This window comes from Xenopus laevis, chromosome 8S (genome assembly GCF_017654675.1).
Source record: "Xenopus laevis strain J_2021 chromosome 8S, Xenopus_laevis_v10.1, whole genome shotgun sequence".
Classification (NCBI taxonomy): domain Eukaryota; kingdom Metazoa; phylum Chordata; class Amphibia; order Anura; family Pipidae; genus Xenopus; species Xenopus laevis.
This window is the reverse complement of record NC_054386.1, coordinates 58582064-58605136: the sequence shown is the minus strand read 5'-3', so window position 1 is coordinate 58605136 and position 23073 is coordinate 58582064. Positions and strand designations below refer to the sequence as shown.

The 23073-nt window shown below is 44.2% G+C and overlaps 1 protein-coding gene across 1 annotated transcript in view; it reads right to left on the bottom strand.

The window, feature by feature from the left end:
- Positions 1-22756, bottom strand: part of pak3.S (p21 protein (Cdc42/Rac)-activated kinase 3 S homeolog) — a 128766-nt gene extending 106010 nt beyond the window's left edge. Inside the window, exon 1 of the mRNA XM_041575246.1 lies at positions 22398-22756. The gene's annotated coding sequence lies outside the window, so the exon portion shown is untranslated. The remainder of the gene's footprint in view (positions 1-22397) is intronic.
- Positions 22757-23073: the final 317 nt, after the last annotated feature.

Genomic DNA, 23073 nt, shown 5'->3' with positions numbered 1-23073 from the left:
AGCTGCAGGCGGGACCGCTGGCACAGGAGCTGCAGGCGGGACCGCTGGCACAGGAGCTGCAGGCGGGACCGCTGGCACAGGAGCTGCAGGCGGGACCGCTGGCACAGGAGCTGCAGGCGGGACCGCTGGCACAGGAGCTGCAGGCGGGACCGCTGGCACAAGAGCTGCAGACGAGACCGCTGGCACAGGAGCTGCAGACTGGACTGTAGGAACTGGAGCTGAAAACGTAATGGGAGACATGGAAATTGACAGAGACAGCTTTCGGGGAGCCGGCACAGGAACAGGCAGCTTTCGGGGAGCCGGCACAGGAACAGGCAGCTGCTGGGGGCCTGGCACTGGAACAAGAGGCAGCTGCTGGGGAACCGGCACTGGAGCAAGAGACTGCTTTCGGGGAGCCGGCACTGGAGCAGGAGGCAGCTGCTGGAGGACCAACACTGGAACAGGAGGCAGCTGCTGGAGGACCAACACTGGAACAGGAGGCAGCTGCTGGGGGACCGGCACTGGAACAAGAGGCAGAAGCTGGGGAACCGGCACTGGAGCAAGAGACTGCTTTCGGGGAGCCGGCACTGGAGCAGGAGGCTGCTTTCGGGGAGCCGGCACAGGAGGCAGCTGCTGGGGGCCTGGCACTGGAACAAGAGGCAGCTGCTGGGGGACCGGCACTGGAGCAAGAGACTGCTTTCGGGGAGCCGGCACTGGAGCAGGAGGCAGCTGCTGGAGGACCAACACTGGAACAGGAGGCAGCTGCTGGAGGACCGGCACTGGAACAAGAGGCAGCTGCTGGAGGACCGGCACTGGAACAAGAGGCAGCTGCTGGAGAACCGACACTGGAGGCAGCTGCTGAGAAGTCGCACAGCAGACAGGACAGGCTGGGAAGTCGGCACAGCAGACAGGACAGGCTGGGAAGCCGGCACAGCAGACAGGACAGACTGGGAAGCCGGCACAGCAGACAGGACAGGCTGGGAAGCCGGCACAGCAGACAGGACAGGCTGGGAAGCCGGCACAGCAGACAGGACAGGCTGGGAAGCCGGCACAGCAGACAGGACAGGCTGGGAAGCCGGCACAGCAGACAGGACAGGCTGGGAAGCCGGCACAGCAGACAGGACAGGCTGGGAAGCCGGCACAGCAGACAGGACAGGCTGGGAAGCCGGCACAGCAGACAGGACAGGCTGGGAAGCCGGCACAGCAGACAGGACAGGCTGGGAAGCCGGCACAGCAGACAGGACAGGCTGGGAAGCCGGCACAGCAGACAGGACAGGCTGGGAAGCCGGCACAGCAGACAGGACAGGCTGGGAAGCCGGCACAGCAGACAGGACAGGCTGGGAAGCCGGCACAGCAGACAGGACAGGCTGGGAAGCCGGCACAACAGACAGGACAGGCTGGGAAGCCGGCACAGCAGACAGGACAGGCTGGGAAGCCGGCACAGCAGACAGGACAGGCTGGGAAGCCGGCACAGCAGACAGGACAGGCTGGGAAGCCGGAACAGCAGACAGGACAGGCTGGGAAGCCGGCACAGCAGACAGGACAGGCTGGGAAGCCGGCACAGCAGACAGGACAGGCTGGGAAGCCGGCACAGCAGACAGGACAGGCTGGGAAGCCGGCACAGCAGACAGGACAGGCTGGGAAGCCGGCACAGCAGACAGGACAGGCTGGGAAGCCGGCACAGCAGACAGCCAGTTGGGAGCCAGTCGTCGGGAAGGTCCAGCTGGACACTTGGGTAGCCGATGCTGCTGCGAAGCCTCCTCTCTTGGGGGTACTAGGCACGGCAGAAGCCCCATTTTGGGAGGCACAGAACATGACAGAAGCCCCTCTTCTGGGGGCACAGGACAAGGCAGAAGCCCCACTTCTGGGGGCACAGGATCAGGCAGAAGCCCCACTTCTGGGGGCACAGGATCAGGCAGAAGCCCCACTTCTGGGGGCACAGGATCAGGCAGAAGCCCCTCTTCTGGGGGCACAGGACAAGGCAGAAGCCCCTCTTCTGGGGGCACAGGACAAGGCAGAAGCTGGGCCAGGACTGGAGGTAGCTGTTGCAGAGGGGTAGCAGGACCGGGAACTGAAGAAGACCGCTGTGGGGTAGAGGGCCCAGGAATAGACTGCGGAGGGATGGCTGGTGCTGGAACAGGAGCAGACTGCAGAGGCATAGCTGGCCCTGGAACAGGAGCAGACTGCAGAGGCATAGCTGGCCCTGGAACAGGAGCAGACTGCAGAGGCATAGCTGGCCCTGGAACAGGAGCAGACTGCAGAGGCATAGCTGGCCCTGGAACAGGAGCAGACTGCAGAGGCATAGCTGGCCCTGGAACAGGAGCAGACTGCGGTGGGGATTTCAAAGTCCAAGAAACTGGAGGTGGACGACCAGACACAGGCCAGATAGCAGTTTGTAGTTCATCTTCGCTCGAATCTGAATCCTCCCAGCCCACATCGAAGACTGAATCCTCCCAGTCATCGTCAGAGAGAAAATCCTGCCAGACATCATCACAGAAATGGGAGCTGACTTTTGCCTCATTCTCCCCACCCCAAGGGAGTTGTAGTTCCACATCGGTACAAGAAAGCATGGAGGGCTTTCCCAAGGGCTTCTTGTTTGGCTGAGTCATTCTGTAAGGGTTACAGCGTGGAACCGCTGTGATAGTGGATAGCCATTCCATGGGGAGAGGATATGGCTGAAGCCCAGGGGTGTACCCATAGATGATAGGGGAGGCAGGCATGGTGAAATAAAGCAGGTTTACTTGGAGTTTGCAAAAGATACAGAACAGTTCAAATAAGGTATTTACCAGGTAGGTGAGGATAAGGAAACAATACTGGAACAAAGTAACACAAAGGGCGGGGTTAATAAAGGGACGGAAATTGGGAATGGGAAACACATGAGGGTACACGAGGTGGGTGGAGAATAGGGAGGGACACACTGGAACTGACAGAATACAAAACATACGACACACCAGGCTAAGGATCAGCCTCAAAGAGCCCCCAGTGGCTCAAAGGAAAGCACAATGTCCAGAATCTGGGAAATAAAGGTTCGAGTCCCGGGCTGATCCTTACATATATATTCTATCTCTTATAACAATCTGGCCTATCATATGCATAGCCCAACTACATTCAATTCACTAACTCAACCAGTAAGGTCAATTATATATTGCTTATATTTTAGTGAATGATATACAGCATAACATAACATCTGGCAACAAGATACATCCACTGTTGGGTTGAGTGTTGGGAAATGAGATTGGCAGGAGATAAAGCATCACTGCTGCTGGATCCTGCATACTCAGGGGTACATTTCATGTAAAAGAAGCAGCATGATAGTTATAAGAACAGACTGATAAAATGTTGAGACAAATCCATAGTAAAGGGAAACAACAAGTTGCCTTTTTCCTGCTGAAATCTATTAGCCTTGCCCTACTGGAACCTAACTATGACCTTTAATCAGTGCAAAAGTCTCAAATCTATTCTTTGCTCTACAGGCTGGGATTCAATAGGTCCATTGCAGAGCACATGCAGTCTAGGGTGCTCTCTGCAGCTGTTCCTTTGTAACTTCCTAAAATATTTAAACGACAATTTATATTGGCCAAAGGCTGCATGCCGTTAATTTCCATTATTTCTGCACTCATGTTCCTCTAGCAGATGAGAGCTAACCATAAAACTGAACAATTCTATTGTCATGGCGGTGACTCATCACGGACCATGAATCACTTGTCCCAGCATTGCTTTCTTCTGAATAAGGAGGGCAATATATTTTCAAGAGCTATAAATGCTGCAATAGAGAACAGCTGTAAAAAAATGTAACAAAATAACAACCAAGACCTTGCTTTTATCTACTGGGCCTGGGATTCTTCATTAAATCACTTGAACAGATAAAACAGGTTTATTTGGTACAAAAAGTCCTAGCAATTGCACCAACCCACATTGAGCATGCAGAGGTACTGACATTGCGGCAAAAAACATCAGGAACCCGAGCTCATAAGATGATGTGATGTGATAATAAAACAGTCCTCAAACACGTATTTCTACTTCAGTAATTGTGTGCATACCTGGAACTATCTCGATATCCCTTGGGTCTGCAAATCAAAGGTTACATTACTTTGTACAGTGCAAAAGCCAATCATACAGTACAGAAACAACCCGGTTGTGCATCTGGACCCTCAAGCCTCAAGATTGCCCTGTCTTACATAGACTCACAGCTAAAAAGAAATATAGGAGGTTCTTAAAATCTAAGATGACAGAACCAACCAAGTCGCTGAGTAGTGTAAAATCACCAAAATACTCTTTACCATTAATTCTAAAAAAACATGTTATGCATCTTTTATAGCAGCTTCTATATCAAAAAATGATTTCACATAAAATATTTCAGAATTGGTCCTGTCTCATATATTGTACCCAGTGTCAATTTCTATATATAGGCAACCTAGGGTCCCAGTCTAGGTAGAAGCTTTAGGAGGGCAAACGTGGGTGCCTATATAGAAAAATAATCCTTAAAGGAAAACTATACCCCCCAAACAATGTAGGTCTCTATTAAAATATACTGAGTTAAACAGCTCATGTGTAAAACCCTGCTTCATGTAAATGAACCATTATCATAATAATATACTTTTTTAGTAGTAGGTGCCATTGGGTAATCATAAATAGAAAATTGCCATTTTAAAAAATAAGGGCCGCCCCCTGAGATCGTAAGATTCACTGTGCACACATACAAACCACATGTAAGGTCACATGAGCCAATTAACAGACAGAGTTCTGCCTTTTGCTTCCTCACTTCTTCCTGTTACAGTTAGTGTTGTAGTATTTCTGGTCAGGTGATCTCTGAGGCAGCACAGATAGAGTCACAAAATGGTGGTTCAAGGCATGAGATGTAAAAGGGCAATATTTATGTAAATATATATTCCAGTTTGGTAAGATTCTTTAATATGTCATTCAATTTGATATAAACTATCTGTTACTTAAGTATTCATTTCGGGGGTATAGTTTTCCTTTAAGGAAAATTGCTTGGGGTCCAATTATGCACATAGTGGATAAATCTCACCACTCTAGTTAACCATAAAAAAAATTTAGACCTTTGCATTAATTTTCTAACTTTTCATAGACTGCTCAAAGCCAACTGCTTGCACTAAATACAAACAAGCAGGAAATTAGAAGTTTACAGCTAATCAAAAGGTGTTGAAATGCTCTGCAAGCATTATGTCTTATCAGGGTGATGGATGAAGAGGGTTTAATCTGGTATTGCCTGGTTTAAAAGGCATGAAGGATAAGAACATCATTATTTTGGGCACAGGCCAACCAGATGGTACAGTACAGAGAAACACCAGCCTTCTGGAGCTTACAAATATAATTCGTTTACTCCGATGCTGCAGGATTTCAGAATGGATGCTTGGGTTTACAGTATTTCAGCACAAGGTCTGAGAGGCCTTATTACCAAGCTCAAAACTTTATTGCACGGCTCAGTGCAGAATAGTGGGCAAGCTCTCATAACAAAGCTATACATCAGGCTGTCACGCTGCCTATTTTGATCCTATTAAACCTTTCTGTGCCTGAGGGGCCAGTACAGGAAACAGTTTGGAGACATAGCTGAGATTATACAGTGGCTTCACCATTCTATAGTGCATATTAAACACAAGGAAATAAGAAGCCATGTATGTAATTGTAATGCCTATACAAATATACAGGGTTACATGAGCCTGGGAGTTCTGCACATATATATATATATATATATATATAATTCTGATCGACATGGTGGAGGGCCAATAATAGAAACCACTGTTGGCCACTTCCTATTTTTAAACCACACCCACTTTAAACTACACCCATGTTATCAAAAGAAATGTTAAGACCATGTCCACATTAATGGTGGTAGCACACCAAAAAAACAAATGGTTTGTGCTTACTGCAGGGATATCACTCATCACTAATATGTGAAAAATATAAGTCATATTAAAACATACCCTCAAATCCATACGCCTTTTGCTCCCCTGTGGATAACACAGCAGCCCTCTGCACATGTTTAAACACCTTAGGGGCCCCTAACAACAATTTCCAAATGCTAAGAAACGCCCAGAACGAACCTTACCAGCCTCACATATCACAGGTAGCACATGGCACACAAAGGGAGCATAGGGCAGGCATAGTATGCCACACAGGGAGCTTAGGGCAGGCACAGTATGGCACACAGGCAGAGTAGGGCAGCCAGAGCGTGGCGCACACAGGGAGCATATGGCAAGCAGAGTATGGCACACAGGGAGCATAGGGCAGGCAGAGTATGGCACACACAAGGAGCATAGGACAGGCACAGTATGGCACACACAGGCGGAGTAGGGCAGGCAGAGCATGGCACACACAGGCGGAGTAGGGCAGGCAGAACATGGCACACACAGGGAGCATGTGGCAGGCAGAGTATGGCATACAAAGGGAGCATAGGACAGGCAAAGTATGGCACACACAGGGATCATAGGGCAGGCAGCGTATTGCACACACAGCATAGGGCAGGCAGAGTATGGCACACAAAGGGAGCATATGGCAGGCACAGTATGGCACACACAGGCAGAGTAGTGCAGTAAGAGCATGGCACACACAGGGAGCATATGGCAGGCAGAGTATGACACACACAGGGCGCATAGAACAGGCAAAGTATGGCACATACAGGGAGCATAGGGCAGGCAGAGTATGGCACACACAGGGAGCATAGGGCCGGCAGGGTATGGTACATACAGGGAGCATAGAGCAGGAAGAGTATGGCACACAGCATAGGGCAGGCACAGTATGGCACACATGGGTGGCGTAGGGCAGGAAGAGCATGGCACACACAGGGAGCAAAGGGCAAGCAGAGTCTGGCACACAGGGAGCAAAGGGCAGGCAGAGTATGGCACACACAGGTAGCATAGGGCAAGTGGAGTATGGTACACGGAGTAAAAATGCAGGTTTCCAAGTTTCAGGAATTGGACCTGTGCAGGATTCTACCCAAAAGTGTAATACTAATATCGGACAGTTCATAAAAAGTGTCTGGCTACACATTTTCATTTTAGCTTTAGCCAGTGATTGTATTATTGATGCATATTCCCCAAATTAAGAAAAAACAGGGCCAGAATCCTGTACCTACATGTCTGTTCATAGCCATAGTGATCTATTTGTTTCAGTGGAAGAATTGTTTTTTTATTAAATTATTTTGTATTCCACTTTTTGCCCACCTATTTCTCTCCACCATTCTCTTCTGTTTTGCTAATTTTTAAGTGTTGGACTGGACTAACATAGTAAGTTAGTTTGAAAAAAGACACACGTCCATCAAGTTCAACCTTTTAACTTTTTTTAACCTGCCTAACTGCTAGTTGATCCAGAGGAAGGCAAATCTGAAGCCCCTAAGAGGGGGAAAAAAGAAATGTTAAGACCATGTCCACATTAATGGTGGTAGCACACCAAAAAAACAAATGGTTTGTGCTTACTGCAGGGATATCACTCATCACTAATATGTGAAAAATATAAGTCATATTAAAACATACCCTCAAATCCATACTCCTTTTGCTCCCCTGTGGATAACACAGCAGCCCTCTGCACATGTTTAAACACCTTAGGGGCCCCTAACAACAATTTCCAAATGCTAAGAAACCCCCAGAACGAACCTTACCAGCCTCACATATAACAGGTAGCATATGGCACACAAAGGGAGCATAGGGCAGGCATAGTATGCCACACAGGGAGCTTAGGGCAGGCACAGTATGGCACACAGGCAGAGTAGGGCAGCCAGAGCGTGGCGCACACAGGGAGCATATGGCAAGCAGAGTATGGCACACAGGGAGCATAGGGCAGGCAGAGTATGGCACACACAAGGAGCATAGGACAGGCACAGTATGGCACACACAGGCGGAGTAGGGCAGGCAGAGCATCGCACACACAGGCGGAGTAGGGCAGGCAGAACATGGCACACACAGGGAGCATGTGGCAGGCAGAGTATGGCATACAAAGGGAGCATAGGACAGGCAAAGTATGGCACACACAGGGATCATAGGGCAGGCAGCGTATTGCACACACAGCATAGGGCAGGCAGAGTATGGCACACAAAGGGAGCATATGGCAGGCACAGTATGGCACACACAGGCAGAGTAGTGCAGTCAGAGCATGGCACACACAGGGAGCATATGGCAGGCAGAGTATGACACACAAAGGGCGCATAGAACAGGCAAAGTATGGCACATACAGGGAGCATAGGGCAGGCAGAGTATGGCACACACAAGGAGCATAGGACAGGCACAGTATGGCACACACAGGCGGAGTAGGGCAGGCAGAACATGGCACACACAGGGAGCATGTGGCAGGCAGAGTATTGCATACAAAGGGAGCATAGGACAGGCAAAGTATGGCACACACAGGGATCATAGGGCAGGCAGCGTATTGCACACACAGCATAGGGCAGGCAGAGTATGGCACACAAAGGGAGCATATGGCAGGCACAGTATGGCACACACAGGCAGAGTAGTGCAGCCAGAGCATGGCACACACAGGGAGCATATGGCAGGCAGAGTATGACACACACAGGGCGCATAGAACAGGCAAAGTATGGCACACACAGGGAGCATAGGGCTGGCAGAGTATGGTACATACAGGGAGCATAGAGCAGGAAGAGTATGGCACACAGCATAGGGCAGGCACAGTATGGCACACATGGGTGGCGTAGGGCAGGAAGAGCATGGCACACACAGGGAGCAAAGGGCAAGCAGAGTCTGGCACACAGGGAGCAAAGGGCAGGCAGAGTATGGCACACACAGGTAGCATAGGGCAAGTGGAGTATGGTACACATGGAGTAAAAATGCAGGTTTCCAAGTTTCAGGAATTGGACCTGTGCAGGATTCTACCCAAAAGTGTAATACTAATATCGGACAGCTCATAAAAAGTGTCTGGCTACACATTTTCATTTTAGCTTTAGCCAGTGATTGTATTATTGATGCATATTCCCCAAATTAAGAAAAAACAGGGCCAGAATCCTGTACCTACATGTCTGTTCATAGCCATAGTGATCTATTTGTTTCAGTGGAAGAATTGTTTTTTTATTAAATTATTTTGTATTCCACTTTTTGCCCACCTATTTCTCTCCACCATTCTCTTCTGTTTTGCTCATTTTTAAGTGTTGGACTGGACTAACATAGTAAGTTAGTTTGAAAAAAGACACACGTCCATCAAGTTCAACCTTTTAACTTTTTTTAACCTGCCTAACTGCTAGTTGATCCAGAGGAAGGCAAATCTGAAGCCCCTAAGAGGGGGAAAAAAGAAATGTTAAGACCATGTCCACATTAATGGTGGTAGCACACCAAAAAAACAAATGGTTTGTGCTTACTGCAGGGATATCACTCATCACTAATATGTGAAAAATATAAGTCATATTAAAACATACCCTCAAATCCATACTCCTTTTGCTCCCCTGTGGATAACACAGCAGCCCTCTGCACATGTTTAAACACCTAAGGGGCCCCTAACAACAATTTCCAAATGCTAAGAAACCCCCAGAACGAACCTTACCAGCCTCACATATCACAGGTAGCATATGGCACACAAAGGGAGCATAGGGCAGGCATAGTATGCCACACAGGGAGCTTAGGGCAGGCACAGTATGGCACACAGGCAGAGTAGGGCAGCCAGAGCGTGGCGCACACAGGGAGCATATGGCAAGCAGAGTATGGCACACAGGGAGCATAGGGCAGGCAGAGTATGGCACACACAAGGAGCATAGGACAGGCACAGTATGGCACACACAGGCGGAGTAGAGCAGGCAGAGCATGGCACACACAGGCGGAGTAGGGCAGGCAGAACATGGCACACACAGGGAGCATGTGGCAGGCAGAGTATGGCATACAAAGGGAGCATAGGACAGGCAAAGTATGGCACACACAGGGATCATAGGGCAGGCAGCGTATTGCACACACAGCATAGGGCAGGCAGAGTATGGCACACAAAGGGAGCATATGGCAGGCACAGTATGGCACACACAGGCAGAGTAGTGCAGTCAGAGCATGGCACACACAGGGAGCATATGGCAGGCAGAGTATGACACACACAGGGCGCATAGAACAGGCAAAGTATGGCACATACAGGGAGCATAGGGCAGGCAGAGTATGGCACACACAGGGAGCATAGGGCCGGCAGGGTATGGTACATACAGGGAGCATAGAGCAGGAAGAGTATGGCACACAGCATAGGGCAGGCACAGTATGGCACACATGGGTGGCGTAGGGCAGGAAGAGCATGGCACACACAGGGAGCAAAGGGCAAGCAGAGTCTGGCACACAGGGAGCAAAGGGCAGGCAGAGTATGGAACACACAGGTAGCATAGGGCAAGTGGAGTATGGTACACATGGAGTAAAAATGCAGGTTTCCAAGTTTCAGGAATTGGACCTGTGCAGGATTCTACCCAAAAGTGTCTTTTGAAAGCTATCTTATGTATCAGGTGTACGACTGATGCAGGGAGAGAATTCCACATCTTCACAGCTCTCACTATAAGAATATTTAGCCGGAACATCTTTTCTTCTAATCAGAATGGGTGACCTTGTGTCAGATGGAAAGACCTACTGGTAAATAAAGCATTAGGGAGATTAATATACGATCCCCTTATATATCTATACATAGTTATCATATCACCTCTTAAGCACCTCTTCTCCAGCCGGAACAACCCCAACTTTGGCCAGTCTTTCCTCATATCCAAGATTTTCCATACCTTTTACCAGCTTAGTTGCCCTTCTCTGTACCCTCTCTAATACAATGATGTCCTGTTTGAGCACTGGAGATCAAAACTGCATGGCATATCCTAGATGGGGCCTTACCAGTGCTCTATACAGTGGAAGAATGACCCCTTCCTGCCGTGAATCAATGCCCCTTTAAATACAGCTCAAGACCTTATTTGCCCTTGATGCTGCTGACTGGCATTGCTTGCTACAGCCAAGTTTATCATCTACAAGGACTCGAAGGTCCTTTTCCATAATGGATTTGCCTAGTACACTCCCATTAAGGGTATAAGTGGCTTGGATATTTTTACATCCCAGGTGCATGACTTTACATTTATCAACATTGAATCTCATTTGCCACTTAGCTGCCCAGATTGCCAGTTTGTCAAGATCCTGTTGCAAGGGTGCCACATCCTGGATGGAATTAATTGGGCTGGATAGTTTTGTGTCATCTGCAAACACTGATACATTACTTACAATACCCTCCCCTAAGTCATTAATGACCAAGTTAAATAAAAGTGGACCCAATAACAAGCCCTGAGGGACCCCACTAAGAACCTTACTCCAAGTAGAGAAAGTACCATTAACAACCACCCTCTGTACACGATCCTGTAGCCGGATTCCTATCTATGTGCTAATGACTTTATTAAGCCCAACAGACCTTAGTTTAGAAACACAATTTGAGGGAAATGAGGGGCTCAGCAACTGGAACACTCCTGCCCAGCTTCTCTACTGACAATTCTACAGTGTTGCACTGTTGGGATTAATACATTCAGTATAAACAAATGTATGCAAAACCCACTATTTACAATTTGAATCATCAAATGGACAGATTTGTAACATTGGTGTGTTTTGTATCGCAACACCTCAGTTTTCAAATAGAAATCCTAAACCCCAAATAACACATGTGCTAACTAGCTTTTTTTTTAAAAAATTCTATGACCTTTGTTTTATAAAAGTGCAAGTATCTGTACTGTTATTCACATGTCAAATGTTATTGCCATTTGCCAAAGCAGGCTTTGCTAAATATCGGTTACTGTCTCTGCCGGAAAGCTTGCTTTGTAATAAAAATAGAATTTTACATAAACACTTCTGCAAATACATCATTATAATTCCAAATGAAAAAAAATCTGTTTGCTCTGTAACAGAGATTAAAGGATTACGAGGGGCTCACAAGCACCAGAAAATGTGTGCTTTCAATTTACCGTATTAAAGAACTACTGTAAACAAAAATACAATCTTCTATATGGTGACTTGGACTTTCCCTCTGTGACATGAGCAGATAAACAACTCACCAAGCGCCATATATATTTTTCCCTATTACCAGTGCCCTCTGAACTGTGACAGGGGCACATTCATGTCTCAACTCGTGACTGTGCTAAATTACTCTGCTGGATGCATTAGGGGTGTCTCCGTATGAGGTCCACAGCACCTATTGTTTTTAGTCTGCCCACCAATGTTAGCATGTGTACTCTAGCTTCCTAATTGGTGGCATGAGGATGGGTAGAGATGAGATGTTTATGCAGTCAACTGTTGGCATGCATTATTGGTGCTTGGTCGGTGAAGGCCATAACATCCAAAAAGTATCCATTATTGATGGATAGATTGTGCTTCTCAGTAGGAGTGTAGAAAGGGTGCATAAAAAGGGGTATTGTAGATCATTATACACTCTCTTGGAAAAGCACTCAGGACCGTGGCTTTGTGCCTCCTTGTTGACTTTTAATATCCTTATGTTTCACAGTAGGGAGCAGATTAGCTGTTACAAGATGGTATTTTATTTCTGTTTTTTTACTATATAGGGTAAAGTAGTTTTTCCTGCACTGCACAATTATTGCTGTGTCTTACACAATACAACCTACTTCCTCAATTAAATAAATAAATATAAATATATAGAAATGAATAACTTTCAGTTCCCATCAGTTTATGGGAAGATTTACAAATACTGTATGCTTAAGCAAAAATATAGCATAAATGAGCAATGACCAACTAGCATAGTGTTTGCCTGTTAAGATTGCCATATGCACAGACCTGGGGTACCTTTTTTGTGGATAAATTGCATGATATTTTGTCATAGTTGCCAACGATAAAAAACAAAAATCTATGAGATTTTATACCATCCCCTATAAGGTCTTGAACCACCTTATACGTTATACAGCCAATGTCACAAGATAAACCTTTCTTACTAAAGCTTACTGGCCAAAACAGAAAACCCATATTGCATGTGTTGGCATGTGAGAGGCCATCGACTGACAATGAATTGGACAAACTCACACTTCTCCAACAAGAAATAGACACATGAGAGACATTTTCCTTGAACAATAAAACAAAACCATCTAATCTTAAAGGGGAACTATCACGAAAATTTAAATTTAATGCAAGCCTCATCATACTGAAATAAGAAACTTTCTAAATACAATCGATCAAATATTCTGCATAGTTTCTGAATAATCATGTTTATCTTCACTATCCCTCTCTGATCATCTGTTTCTCTTCATTCTGTCTTCTTGCAGGAGTTAGGTGTCAGATAATCATTGACAGTTAGATCCAATATATCTTATACGAGGGCTTCCTTTCCTAGCAGATGAATTACAGCTCACTCAAATAACTGGTTCCAGTACAAACAAAACTACTGTCTTTTGCACAAATCCTGCATGTAGAGAGACATGATGTCTGGTGATTTTAATAGAGTGAGCTCTAATACATCTTCAAGGCATAAGGAGCCCCCCTATAAGATATATTGGATCTAACTGTCAATAAATATCTGACACCCAACTCATGCATGAAGACAGAATGAAGAGAAAAAGATGCTGAGAGAGGGATAGTGAAGATAAACTTGATTATTTCAGAAACGGTACAGAATTTTTTGTTATTTTTCAGGATGCTGAACATTATCTTTTAGTAGACTTAAAGCACGGTGATCCAAATTATTGATAAAGAAAAACCATTTACCAAATCCTCCAGTTCCCAAGCATCCCAAATAAAAAATCCCATGTCTATATAATGAAAGTGAATGTTGTTGAAAATGTTAGTGCATGATCACTGAAGCTACAAAACACAGATACCTTTTTCTGGGTAATTTTTCACTTATTTTCAGACACTGTTTACTGACACTTTTCACGGGTTAATAATTGTGTGAGTGAAGGTTACACAGTTTTGCTATAACTGTTGTCTACAGGAAATTCATGGTTTGACTTGACTTCTCTAAAAGTACTATTCAGATACTAAATCAACCACTACCTCTGCTACTGTATTTTCACATTAAAGTCTATTGTTCGATATAAGTTAAACAGTTATACACTATGAACTAGGGATCTGACATCCTCTCTGCCAAACCTGTGTGATTTAACAAAAAAAATCCAGATTTTCTGGGTTGTTATAGTATGTGGTAAGGTGGTACTAATGGAATTCATAAAGTCTGCACCAAGACTAATACCTCACACTGACCACTCAGATATTCGCTTTGACCAATACATGTTACCTACTGATCTATGGAAATCTAGTGCAAACAGCAGATGCCTCATTTATAAAGCCCCAAACAGATAAAACCAGGCAAAGAAGACTTTGGACGAAAAGGGAAACATATTGGAAAGTTTACACTTTGATAAATTTATGAATTGATTGTTTGGCTGAGCGAAAATATGCCTGGCGAAGCAGCTTGAAAGTTCTATATCGCTAAGGTTTTTCGCTAGTGAATTGTCTTCGTCTTGTAGTATATTGATGAATTCACTGTATATTGTCATTTTGGCTAATTTTCAACAAAATACAGAATTCACTCTTTAGTAACTGAGCCCATAAAGAGAAATAGCTGCCTATCTTAGCAGCTTTCACTATCATCATTTTCATTCAGTGACCAAAAAGGCCAAAAAGGAGTGAAAATTCCTGTGATGCAAACATATTTCCATTGGCGTCTCCTGACTCAATACCTTCTCACCCAATGAACCCCTAACCGAAAGTCACTTCAGCACAGAGACTCACACAGGGCCTGCTCACAAATAATTGCAATGGGTGTGCAGAGGAGAAGCGTATTGATGCCAGGAAAGCTGGAGTTAAACCTTTCATATCTTTAAAAGAATTACAAATTTTTGATAGATTAAAAATAGAGAACTAATTTAAATTAAATAATTAACAACATGCGACATGCTCGTTGAGGAATGCTGCGGAACATGTTTCCCAAGTGACACTCTCTGGTTTGTTGGAATATGCTGCATCCATATGCACAAAACCAGCCACGCTGTACATCATTCAAATAAGTATTCTCAGTGCTGCAGTAAATCAACTCCCTGCCATCCCCAGCAAAGGAGATAAGCAGAGCAAGCTATATCAGATACTGGCACAATGGCAAACTTAGACAATCATATGGCCCTAGCCTTATGGTAGAGTAGTATACAACTAAAAAATAGGTGTACTGAAGCAACGACTGAAGTTAAAAAATACACATTTCTCTTTTATTTAAGAGGAAGTAAAGCAACTCTGCTGTTATTAGTTCCTGTTACTTAACAATGGTTACACTGCTTGCAATGTTCAAAAGTAAAAAAAAACTAAGAGGAAGTGCCCAGGATTATGACAGAATGTGGACACAGTTAGAGATTGCCTAAATATTGCATGGTAATGCTTCATTAAACGTGCCAATTATAAACACTTTGATATATTATATTAAATACTGGACATGCAGCTGATGTTCCGGAAGGCCTGTCACTACTAAAACAGACCATGAATACTTGCAATCTCTACTAAGGAATCAGCAGATGGCAGTTGGGATTTTAGTCCCAAATTACCATTAAAATACAAAGAAGTCAGGAACAGATTGTTTTCCACCATGCCCCTCTTTTTGTCTTCACCCTTCCGATCCTTCCATCCACACTTCTCATTGTTGTTTAATTTATTTCTTTCAATCATCATTCAAAAATACTGACTACACTCATTTAGTGTGACACAACCTATACAAAGAGGAATGCACTATGCACATTCAAAGCTCAAGCGATCTAAGCAAATGACACATGGCCAAACATATTTAAAGGAGAATTAAACTCTAAAAATGAATATGGTTAAAAATGCCATATTTTACATACTGAACTTGTACCAGACTAAAGTTTCAGCTTCTCAATAGCAGCAATGAACCAGGACTTCAGACTTATCACAGGTGGTCACCATCTTGGAAAGTGTCTGCGATGAGATGCTGTTGAGAAGCTAAGCTTAGGGGATCATCGCAAATTTACAAGCGGAAAATGAGGTTGGTCGGTAATATAAGCTGATGCTACAAAGCTGATTATCAAATTCTGATGTTAGTTGCACTGGTTTATGAGTTGCCATGCAGTAATTATTTGTATTACATACTAATCAGCCTTATATAGTGACATTTCTATTTTGTATATACAGTGTATTGTCAGTTGGTCCCTAAGCTCAGTAAGTGACAGCAGCACAGAGCATGTGCAACGAATCAGCAGAAAAGAAAATGAGGAGCTTCTGGGGCATATTTGGAGACACAGATCTTCCCTGCTAAAGGGCTGTGTTTGCCTTGGCTGGTACAGAAGCCGAAATGTGCAACATTTCTGCCCTATATTTTAGCTTAGGTCTCCTCTAATCCAGCATTACTTTAACAGTTATTTTAAAAGAAGAAATGATAAAACTGTCATTTTCATCCAAACTCATTTCACATTAATAACAGTATTAACTGTCATCTTATAAGGTGTAGTGGCATTGGGCATGGATTGGGAGTAAATTTGGTGGGCAGGAAGATACAGGGGCAGACGTGAAGAAGATGGGCTGGGAACTGAAGCGGTAATTGAGGGCAGAACTCACAGTTATCTACATATTTACCAGCAAATATATTTGTAAATTTGTAATACCGGCCCCAAGCTTGCATGCCATTTTTATGCCTTGGTCGGTTAAGTTGTGCCTGCTAGGCCCTATCCAAAAATCGTAGTAGACAGCACCAGTCTTGAAGATTATTTAAAAAAGCCTTTATTGTTACTTCATGGCTTTATCATCTGAACAAATGCAACAACGTTTCAAGCCACATGGCCCTTTCGTTGTTGCATTTGTTCAGATGATAAAACCATGAAGTAACAATAAAAGATTTTTTAAATAATCTTCAAGACTGCCGCTGTCTACTACGATTTTTGGATTATTGAAGTTGGTGGACACCATTTGACGTGCACCTGGTCACTTTACATAGGAATTAAAGTGGTGAGTGCTGGCCCTATTCTCAATCAGCAGCTATATATGTCTCTCCATTTACTATTAAACACATTCTCTGTTCTGTCCGTACTAAAATCCAATCAGCGCAGCATTGTTTTATTTATTCAGTGGCAGTTGCTAGGCAAAGACTATTCGCTGCTATGAGCACGCAATAAACTCACACTGCAGTATCACTGGGGATCAGATTCCTATCAAGCAAAGAACGGCACTCCTTCGCTCTCGCAGATACTCAGCCAACCCTTTCCAATTAGTCAGGAAAAAGACTTCCCCTTTCATAAAAAAAGGCTCACTTCCTCCTTAACTCCTAACAGTGACTTTACCCTTTAAAGATTTGGGCATATTAGTGGTGTAATATTTGGTGCAAAATAAATACTCTCTTTTTTACATTACATTACAGTACAAGTACAATATCCTACCTCCCAACAGTCCCGATTTTGACAGCTCAATCCGCAGTCCCGGGTTTGTTACTGAAATGTCCCGCCTTTCTCTTTGATCTCCTGCACTGAACAGCCAGAAAAAGATACACAGTTTCTAACTTAATTGGCTTTTGGCAGAGAACCCAGAATAGAAATTTAGATACTTTTGTAACAATCTGATATAAGCAGGTCTCTTGAGAGAATTAGACTCCCAGTTTAAAGGGCAATTCGCCTTCTTTAGCAAAACTGTAATAACCCATAAAAACCACAGAAATGTGCATGGTAATTAGGGGGTTTGGCCACAAAATGGGCATGGTCAAAAACATTTTGTCCCTCTTTCTGTTTCCAAAATGTTGGGAGGTATGCAATATATTTGCCCTCCCCACAGGCCATGCTTTCCTCTGTCAGCTCCCAACCAGACCCAATGGCAAGATTGTAACTATACCATTAATTTTGTGCTGGGTTGTTTGAGAAATGCGAAAAGTTACCTACAGGTCATGTTGATGGTTTTTCACTGATAGTTTTGCTTAATTGTCAGTTTTTTAAAAATGTTTAATTTTTCACTGTAATAATAAAACAGTACTTTGTACTCAATTCAAGCTAAGATACCTATTGGAATCAAAATAAGCATATTGGGTATATCTAATGTTTACATGATTTTCTAGTAAATTTACAAATGAAGATCCAAATTACCAAAGGATCCGTCATCCAGAAAACCTCACGTCCTAAACATTCTGGATAACAGGTCCCATACCTGTAAATGCAAAATAATACTCCATGCACTTAAAAAGCTAGACTCTGTTTAACATGATACTGAAAAAGAAAGTTCCTGGTTCTTAACCAAAGTACTGTATATGATCTCACCAATCTGTTCTTAACCGAAGTATATGATCTCACCAATCTAAACGTGGGGTCTGAGTGCGCATGCCGTAGACCTACAGCTCAAGGTGGAGGTACTCAACCAAGGAGAAAGCACCAGGCACTCACAGATCCCATGACAAGCAAAGTAAAAGAACTGCAGATTTCATTTCAGGCAAGGACTGAACAAACACACAGCCTTATCCGTTATGAGTTTCGTGCACACAGGCACTTAACTCTTTAACGTGTCCTGAACAATAAATAAACATTATTTATAAAAAGAGTATATTTTTTCATATTCCAAACAATGGCAAAGGTCTGAATCAAAATAATTACTGCCATGTTTGTTTTGAGTCTATACAGCTTAGCCAAGAGCAATCTCAGTAGAAACATTATTAATATAACACACTTGCTACATTAGTAGTTCTGGAGTTTTGTAGCGACAAGGTCAAATGGACTCTGGCCATTAAAATTTTGCCCAAAAATAATTTTAACAAATATTGATCTACCTCAATTTTAAAAAAAGGCAAGAGATCTAAAACCGATTTGTTTTCTTAGATCTCCAACTGTCAGAAGTATAGTTACATATTATTTACTCACACATATAAAAATATATATGTACACAAACCCATCAAAGCAAGCATACAATATCTGTTTATGCAAGAGACATGGTGGAAGATCAGAAAATTAACAGAAGCATATGATTTAGTACCTACTTTTCTTTGCAGGCTTTAAAGCAATTATTACTGATTAGCAAAGGGCCATTGATCTTGCCTATTTTTCTTTTTGCTACACAGACACAATGGCTGGAAGGAGGAAGGACACAGTACATTTTTGAGCCAATTAAGAAAAGGTTAGCTCTTGCTTTCAGGGTAGAAAACATAATTAAAATAAAATAAATGACTTTTTAAGAGACAAAACAAGATAGATAGATACTGTAGATTAGATAGATTAGATAGATAGATAGATAGATAGATAGATAGATAGATAGATAGATAGATAGATAGATAGATAGATAGATAGATAGATAGATAGATAGATAGATAGATATTTTGGTTTGGATCAAGTACAAGGTACTGTTTTATTATTACAGAGAAAAAGGAAATCATTTCTTAGAATTTGGATTATTTGGATAAAATTTGGATCTTTCTGGATAATGGGTTTCCAGATAACTGATTCCATACCAGTACTGCTTTGTCCACAGAAACATCTGCCCATTTAGAGTTTAACTGAAAGGAACCGCAGATCATGAGCAGTTGCTGAGGTTAAGAACAAGCATGTTGCTAGGATTTGGTGTGTTAATCAAATTCTGTAGATTCATGTTGAAGATAATTAATGAAACTAATGTGGTAATTAATAAAACGGAGTGTGTGGAAGCTCAGCAGAAAACACCTGCCTGGCACTGTATTATGTTTCCTTCCCTCAGCATGTCCCCATCAACACACTAATGGCACTGGTAACCCTGAGAATACAATGTTAGCTCCCAGCAGACAAAGGGATCCCTACAGTAACCTTTTCAGCATCACACATTAACCTCTTCACAGCACAACAAGCTGTGTCTCACTAAGAAATACATGCTTAGTTTAAAAGACAAGGAGAAAAGCTTCTAGTACTGGGATTGGGGAGATCATGAGAGTTGTCCTAAACTGGGGCCCACCGGAAGATTTTCTGTAGACATCCTTCATGGGCGCCCCTAGGCCCCATGGTCCTAGCGCCTGCACACACACCCCATCTCCCTCCAGAACGCATGCTCTGCGGCACTGCCGTTCCCCAGTGCACCTTAGATGGCGGCTGAGTGGCATGCCCAACCTAAAATGTTGCCGCCCTAGGCCCATCGCCACAAATCTGGGCCTGCTGGTATTCCAACCCTGGTAACTGAATTGTCCCTGTTGAGAAGACAGCACATAAGAAGTATAAAATTTATTCAGGTGTAGCAGCCCATAGCAACCAGTAAAGTGTTTTGTTTGATCTAAAGGTTAAGGCAGGGGTCCCCAGCCTTTTTTTCCTGTGAGACACATTCAAATGTAAAAAGAATTGGGGAACAATGCAAGTATGAAAAATGTTACTGGGTGGTGCAAATAAGTGTTGTGATTGGCCATTTGGTAGCCCCTATGTGGACTGGCAGTCTACCCAGCCTACCCAACATGTTGCTCACAAGCCACTGGTTGGGGATTACTGGGTTAATGTCTTTTCCCCCAGATCATAATGTAGGAGAGGAGCACATCAATGCACTGATATGGTCCTCATCATATACTATCATATACTATCATAATATACCTCATCACCTTTATGTTACATGTACAGGTCAGGTATACTACCTGTTATTCAGAAAGCTCAGAATTACATTAAGGTCATCTCCCATAGACTCCATTTTAATCAAATAATTAAAACAATTGCCTTCTACTCTGTAATAATAAAACAGTACTTTGTACTTTATCTCAACTAAAATATAATGAATCATTATTGAAGACAAAACCAGCTTGTTAGGTTTATTTAATGTTTACATGATTTTTTTTAGTAGACTTAAGGTATGCAGATCAAAATTACGGAAAGACCTCCTATTTGGAAAACCACGAAGTCCCAAGCATTCTGGATAACAGGTCCCCTATGTATTCTGCTGTTGTCCAAACAAAAGAGAAGTCAAATGACTGCCAGAGTGGGCAACTACCTGTACAAAGCTCCAGAGGAAAACAGGGAGTTGTAATATACAACACAGACAGCCCAAACTATATTTATTAATAATGATGTCCATACCCATTCCCACTGTTGTATAAATCAGTTACAGTATATGCTCATAATCTACAGTCTGGTCATTTCCCTATGGGACCAGACTGTAAATTATATCCTTATAAACGGCGCGTTCTGACGTCAGAACGCGCCGTTTACAACAGGGGCCCCCAGGCCACCAAATTTTGACGCAGCGCATCAGAATTTGACGCAGCACATCTGAATTTGACGCTGCGCATCTGCAACGGACGCCGACGACCAAAGTTTGACGCCGGCGACCAAAATTTTGACGCCAACCACTCCCTTCCAACCCCCCCACAAAATGTAGATTATAATGCATAATGTACCCCCTACTATAAATTTATAAAGATATCAGAAGTCACCTCGGAGTTATGTGACCTGTATAAAAGCACTCGGCCTGCAGCCTCGTGCTTTTATATGGTCACATAACTCCTCGGTGACTTATAATATCTTTATAAATTACAGTAGGGGGTACATTATCCACTATATATTCTATTCTTAATGCTCCGTCATTCAATTTTGTAATGGAAAAAAAACGGAGCCAATCCATTTGTTTTCCATACAGCTGCTCACAGTGGGTATCATCATTAGGTCTTTCTTTACAACTTTTCCATGCACAGCAAATCACTACATGGATGCTGAAGTTAAACTGTAGAGCTTGGCAACCTGTGGCCCTCAACAATGCATTCAACTACAATTCCCTGAGCCCTACTGTGGACCAATGAAAAGACTACCTGGCTTGCTTTACTGAAATCAATAGAAGGCAATGGCTATAATTTGCGGTACAAGTCGCCATGTGGCATGGGCCTGCGACACAGCAGCTGCATGATATTTCCTATTCCTTCTTGTGACTCCAGTACATTCCTTAGGCCGCTTGTGTTTAAATACTAGCATATGCATAGCTGGCTGCTTGTGCAGCATACAAGGAAATGAGGAAATGACAGAATAGTGTGGCCCAGAGAGGTGAGCAGACTGTATCCATTACACACAGAGAATAGATGAACAACGACAAGCATCAGTATACAGCTCATATAACCAAAGATGAAGAGCAAGTGATAATAAAGCTCAGAGCCCGGCTCCATCACCAATCCCAGCCCTGACACTGCCCTTCAGCCACATGTTAGAGCTACGTTCCCTAGTAACAGCCACAGGACTTGGAAGGAACCATTCATTAACATACGGGGAGTAAGCAGAGCGGCAGCTACCAATCACACCAATACCATAGTGATGTGCCATTGACTCGGCACAGATACAGGCAAGCACCCCCCATCCATCTGCATGGTTCCACGCACCAGCTGATGTCTATGCGCTGATGCTGCACGGACGGACTGCGATTGTAACGCATTCAGCATGAACGCCTACTACCTGCTGCTTGTGTGATTCATCATCACATCTATAATGCTGTACACACGCCTAGCAGCGACAAGATGAGCTGTCTCCCTTGCGGCTCAGGGGATCAGGCTCCAATGTCATGCTGAGTGACGGGGTTCCTTACCTTGCCGGTGCCCTCTCGCTGCTCTCCACTGCCAGGCTGTACAGACGGTCCCTCCTCGAGCGACTAAGGAGCGCTTCAGTGGCTCATCTGCTGCTCCCCATGACACAGACAATAAGCTCGTTCTGATGTGCGGTAGATGCTCCGACTTCTTGTTCCTGCAGCCGGGCGGAAGTGATCCTTCCTGCATGCACACTGCACAGCCGCCACGCACAGACACACACAGACACACACATGCAGCACAGCGGGGACACTCACTACAGAGCTAACAGAGAGACGGACAGCTGACAGGGACAGCCAGCACAGCTGGGAGAGAGAGATAGAGGCAGGACAGCTGATAGAGGCACACACAGCACAGCTAGGAGAGATATGCAGTTGAGCTGAGAGAGACACTAGAGCTAGGAGAGATGTACACACTACAGCAGAGCTGGGAGAGAGACAGGCTGCAGAGCTGGGGGAGACAGACAGCAGAGCTGAGAGAGAGAGAGAGACAGACAGACAGACAGCAGGGCTGAGAAAGAGAGAGAGCAGAGCTGAGAGAGAGAGACAGCAGAGCTGAGAGAGAGAGAGAGACAGCAGAGCTGAGAGAGAGAGACAGACAGCAGAGCTGAGAGAGAGAGAGACAACAGCTGAGAGAGACAGACAGATACAGAGAGCAGAACAGGACGACAGACAGACA